At 31.7% G+C, this 6,043-nt stretch overlaps 1 pseudogene; it reads left to right on the forward strand.

Annotated features, from left to right (window-relative positions):
• The first annotated feature begins 2,993 nt into the window (after nt 1–2,993).
• Nucleotides 2,994–5,682, forward strand: LOC140805600 (probable auxin efflux carrier component 1c; annotated as a pseudogene).
• The last annotated feature ends 361 nt before the right edge of the window (nt 5,683–6,043 follow it).

Genomic DNA, 6,043 nt, shown 5'->3' on the forward strand with positions numbered 1-6,043 from the left:
GGATAATGTTATTTTAAAATTAGTAAAAGACGTAAACGGGTTGTATTTGTAATTATTATTTAATTTGTTTAAATAATATTAAATAATTTATATCAAATTATTTTTAATTCAAAAGAGTGGTTCGGTTTAAAAGAAAAATTTTGTTTATATTTTTTATATAAAATATATAGTGATTTGGGTCGGTTTTTAATGAGTTTATGAAATTAAATATTTTGATATTCTCTAAAATAATTAGTATGATAACCACTCTTTTTATACGGTAAATTCGTGAAAAATCTATGTGTCAATGTTTGAATTAAAATTCAGTACATAATCATGTTTTTTAAGAATCAGTACAGACAAAGTTATTATTTTAGTTTAAACTCACTACAAACCCAAATTTACATTTTTGTCATGCTATAATTTGAATAAATATATTATTTTAACCACGGAAATGCAAGTGCCTTGTTGGAACTTTTCAAGTTCGTAATCTTTATTTTGATTATAACAAAACTGTTAATTGTGTTACTATTGATCTACCTTAGTGCAGCATCTAGGATCACTCACGAGATGTTTACATCGCAAAACCAAAGACCCAACTGATCGCACAAAATGAATCAGTCTAACTGGTTGCGTCAATTGAGCAGTCCAACTGATTGTCCAGTTGTTAGGTGATTCAGCAGGAAAACCTCAGAAGTCTGGCCAGCCGAAGGAGTGTTTAACTGAAGAAGAAAGTCAGCTGATCAGTCCAACTGAACGAGTGTGAAATCAGTTCCACTGACGAGTCAACTGATTTCACCAGCTCAACTGAAAGATCAGTTCAACTGACTAGTTCGAAGCATCAGTTAGAATCTTTCAGTTATGGATGAAGACAAATTCTTTCAAGTGAATCCAGCTGTCCGTGAAGGTACAAAGCCATTATCCAGTCAAATGACAATAATGGACGTTGCATCAGTGAATTAAAGACAAAACGCTTCAGAAAGGCAGTCAAAAAGATGAGACACAAAGTTCAAGAAGCTGATTCAAATGCAACATATACAATAAAAGAATCTCATTGTACGATCAGTTTTCCCACCTATATAAAGAGAAGATCAGTGAAGACTCAAATATCCAACTGAAGAGAGAAAGAGAAAAGGACACGCTTCAAAGTCATATCAGATTAAGAGAAGCATTCAGCTTAGTCGAGGGAACTCTTTACAGATATATCGGCTTAGATTAGAAGCGTGTTTCCCTCAGTGTATGAGAACATCGTTGTTCAGTTCACACACACACACAAACACTCTCAACCACTCAAATACAGTCTTGCACAAAGACGTTAAACTTGTGTATGTATTTTTCTCACATAGACATTAAAGAAGTATTGACTGGAAGGTGCTGCCTTCAGTCTAAGTCTAGGAGTTCAGTTTAGGCAGTGGTTAAGTCCTAGCTGAGTGAGTTTGTACATATAGTTGTATAAATCAAAGTCTTCTAGTGGATCCTACCCGAGGCGGTAGAAGGGTTGACGTAGGAGCAGTTGAAGTCTCCGAACATCCACAAACATATCTTGTGTATTTAACTGATTAACTATTGCTTTCAAACTGTTTTGATCAGTTGGAGTTTTTGTCAGTTCAGTTGATACCATAACTGAGCTGAAGAATGCAAAAACTAATCTGTCTTCTTTCGGTTATTCAGTTTACATAAGATAAAATGCTTTCTAAGTTAACAGTCTTCTTCACGAAAGATTATTTCGAGTTTCTTCCGCTTGGTTTTTAACCAAACTCGATTTAATTCATCGGTGTTAATATTCTTAGAACATGAGCTATTGCATCTCATTGGAGAATATTTTGTTTGAAGCATCCCAAAGATGTTGAGCAAACGATCCTTCAATTTGTATCAAAGCGGGTTGTTCTAAGAAGAACATTTGAAGAAAACTGTGTTTTAAAATGTGTTACTTTAAAATAATGTTAAAAGCTATTTAAATTTTTTTTATACAATTTTAAAAACTATTTAAAAATATTTATATGTCGTTCTTTGTTAAAAGATCTGAGAGGATTGGCTCTGCGAATAATATTGCAGCCACCTCTTTAGACTCTTTACTTAGGGGTTTTAATCAGCCTGTTTCATGTCTTCTCCATCTAAAATATAATTTTAAAAAAATATTGTTTCTCAATTATTATGGAATAAGATAAATACTTATTTGGCATTCAAAGTACATATTATGAGGTTTCAGATACTTGATTTCGCTCTTTGGATACTCCAAATATAAAAGAAAATACTATATTTTCGAGTAATCACCATAAATTCAGTCATTATTGGTCTTTTCATGAAAAATCATTATGATGACTTATGCATGTCATTTTATATATTTTTTTTAGAAAACATCGTTCACCACTCATCATGAAATAAGATTAAGTATTTATTTTGACATACAAAGTACCTCTTTTGGAGTTCCAGATGCTTAATTTGGCTATTTGAATACTCCAAATATGCAAGAAAATATTATATCTTCGAGCGATCACCATAAATTTAGTAATTGTTGGTCTTTTAATTTAAAACGCGTTAAGATGACTTATTCACGTCATCTAATTTTTGAAAAAAATATGTTTCTCACTGATAATGGAATTAGAAAAAATACTTATTTTGATCGATAAAGTAGTAAAGTACCTATTTTGGAGTTTCAGATCTTTGATATATATCGCCTATGATTGAACCCACCTCTTGGAATAAGTTTATACCACACAAGACGAGTGACATTTCTTGTGTTTTCACGACCATTTGTTGAATTACAAAACTATATTGGCTTTTTTTAGGACTGAGGTATTGAGATTGGAGGTCTCCACATATTCAATTCACTTGTATGCTATAATGCATCGATATGCATATGCCTAAAGCTTGCATATCGACTACTCGCCGGCCTACATAGTTTTCGACCTCCATAAGCGAGAGGACCAAGAAGATTACCTGGAGAGGGATGAGTTCAGCTTCAGAAACAGAGCGAATGAAGATGAAAAGTGGGAGAAAAGAAAGTGAAAGTAATGCCTCCAACAAGTGTAATAACAAGGTTTATTTTGATCATGGTTTGGAGAAAGCTCATAAGGAATCCCAACACTTTTTCAAAATTAATTCTCCATTTTTCGGGTTTATTTTAGAATATGATTAAAAATCAAGTTTGATTTTTGATAATTTAGTTTATTTTTTGTTACTTCTTTTTCAGGCGGCATGATGAAATGCCTGCAATAATAGCAAAGTCCATTTCGATACTGTCTGATGCAGGAATTGGCATGGCCATGTTTAGTTTTGGTGAGTTGAGTTAAAGAGTACATGAATCAGAGCATGAGAGTAATACTGAGAGGAATGATTTTTTGGAAAGTTCTCGTCCGTCAAGATGCTGACGTTGTACCTCTTGATCTGGTAGGCTATGTGAGCCGTAAAAGAGTGACGTCAGATCTTGCCAGATAATATTGTATCTGCTGGGGATATAGCGAGAAATTGTAAGACTAATATCTAGAGGATAAGAGACAGCACCAGCAGATAGACACGCACCTACTCGGATATGAGAGGAGTGATTTTTTGGAAAGTTATCGTCCGTCAAGCTGCTGACATTGCACCGCTTGATCTGGTCGGCTAGATGAGCCGTAAAAGAGTGACGTCAGATCTTAACGGATAATATTCATGTATCAGCTGGGGATATGGCTGATGGTAGGGAAATTGTAAAACTAATAAGTATAATAAAATAAAGTTACAAAGTGGCTAACATTATAATTTTTGGTCGAGCTTTTCATCCTAACACATTATGTCGAAAATTATAATTAATTGTGGATAAAATAGAGTCTTTCAAATTTTGTTGTAGAAATGATGGGTATATATGTGTAAGTGCAGGATATTCATGGCATTACAACCTCGGATCATAGCATGTGGGAACTGGGTTGCAGAATTTTCAATGGCTGTGAGATTCCTTACAGGACCAGCTGTTATGGCTGCTGCTGCTTCCATTGCTATCGGCCTTCGTGGCGTCCTCTTGCGGGTTGCCATTGCCAGGTTCTCGTTTTCCCCTCGGAATACTAGTTATTCTGCACACGCGATGCGTGTGTACAATCTTTTTTTATCATTATCGATTGATTAAAGTGAAATTTGACAAATTATTGAAGGACTAAATTGATATTTGAATTGTTGAAATAAAAAAAAAAAAACAAAACAAAAGTGTGTGTTGAAATTTTAAAAAAAAGAACAAAAAACAAAGGTGTAATATTAGTATAATACAAGCGTAAAATTGAAAGAAAAAATTGGTGTCCTTCTTAGGTGTAGGGATGTAAACGAACCAAACCGTTTGTGAGCTATTCGAAACTCGATTCGATAAAAGCTCGTTTGAGCTCGTTTAATGAGGCTCGTTAAGATAAACAAACCAAACTCAAGCTTTACAGTATTTGGCTCGTTAGCTCGTGAACATGTTCGTTGGTAAGTTCATGAGTAATCTTTTAGATGAAAAAATAATAATTTTGATATTTGATTTATTGATTTTGCATATTATTTATGAAATATATAGAAAAATCTATTAAATTTATTTATTATAATAAATTTACAAATTTTAATAAGAATAATATTTTTTCCCATAAATTTAATTTACTTTTTAATTAATTTAATGAAAATTTAAATGTATAATTCATATTTATTAAGCTTGTTTAGGCTCGATAAAGGCTTGAATAAGCTCGTGAGCCATGCATATATTCGTTCAATAAAATTCGAGCTCGACTTGATTATAATCGAACCAAGCTCAAACATTCAAGAGTTCAGCTCGGCTCGACTCGATTACATCCCTACTTAGGTGGTTACTATCATGCTCTCAACTTTAATAAAATAGTTAATAAAATAGAATAGATATACAGGGTAAAAACCCCCTTTTATAATATATATATATATATATATATATATATATATATATATATATATATATATTATAAAATAGAATAGATATACACTTATGAGGGTAAAAACCCCATATTCTACGTGAAAAGTTCATTTACCACGAGTCAAGAAATTATTAAACAATATATATTAATAATTTCTTGACTCGTGGTAAATGAACTTTTCACGTAGAATCTCACTAAATTATTACCTTTGGACAGTCGACGCCTGAATCTAGCCTTTTTATAATATAAATAATTGCGACAAAGAATAAAACAAAAAATTACTTATTTTTCTTTTTGAAATAAAAACATTATTTTTCTAGTAAATTCATCAAAGAGGCGTCAAGTAAGCTCAAAGGAACATTTGACAGTACTAAGAGAATTTTAAATAAAAAATAATAATGAATATGGTGTCATATTTGGCATATACAAATATATATATATATATATATATATATATATATATATATATATATATATATATATATATATATATATATATGTTGTTCATCAATCATATTTACATTTGTGCCCACCACGACTAATTTACTAGATGTATAATTTTGATATGTTTCTCACGTCTAATAGATAACTATCACCTCACCGATGGACACGATTGATAGATAACATATCAAAAAATCTATCTATATGTACATATCATTGCCCATAAATATTATGTATTGTACGTGATAGGCAGGATGCACTACCCCAAGGAATTGTCCCCTTTGTTTTTGCAAAGAGAATAGCGTACACCACGATATCCTTAGCACAAGCTGAGTACTACATATTACTTGTTCGATTTATATTTTGGAAGATCTGATTATTAATTTTTCTAACTCATTTTATCGATAAATTGTAGGGTTATATTCCGAATGTTGATCGCGTTACCGATAATATTCGTCTACTACATTTTATTTGGTCTTTGAAGCTTAGAATTTTCATTTGAAAAAACAAAAGAGTTAGTTGATTTAGCGGCGTCGAATATTTTGATGGCGAAGTAAAAAATCAAGAAGAACTAATTTATTGAGATCTTTTCTCATTTTAATTTGCCGTTCCTATGTGTAATGGTTACAATACCTATAATACTTAAGTCATATAAAATTCTTATGTTACTAAATAAAATTAGAATATGAGCAAAATGTGTAAGCGTCGGAAGTTTTTTTTTTTTTTTTTTTTACCTA

The sequence above is a fragment of the Primulina eburnea genome, chromosome 11 (assembly GCF_022965805.1).
Source record: "Primulina eburnea isolate SZY01 chromosome 11, ASM2296580v1, whole genome shotgun sequence".
Taxonomy (NCBI): domain Eukaryota; kingdom Viridiplantae; phylum Streptophyta; class Magnoliopsida; order Lamiales; family Gesneriaceae; genus Primulina; species Primulina eburnea.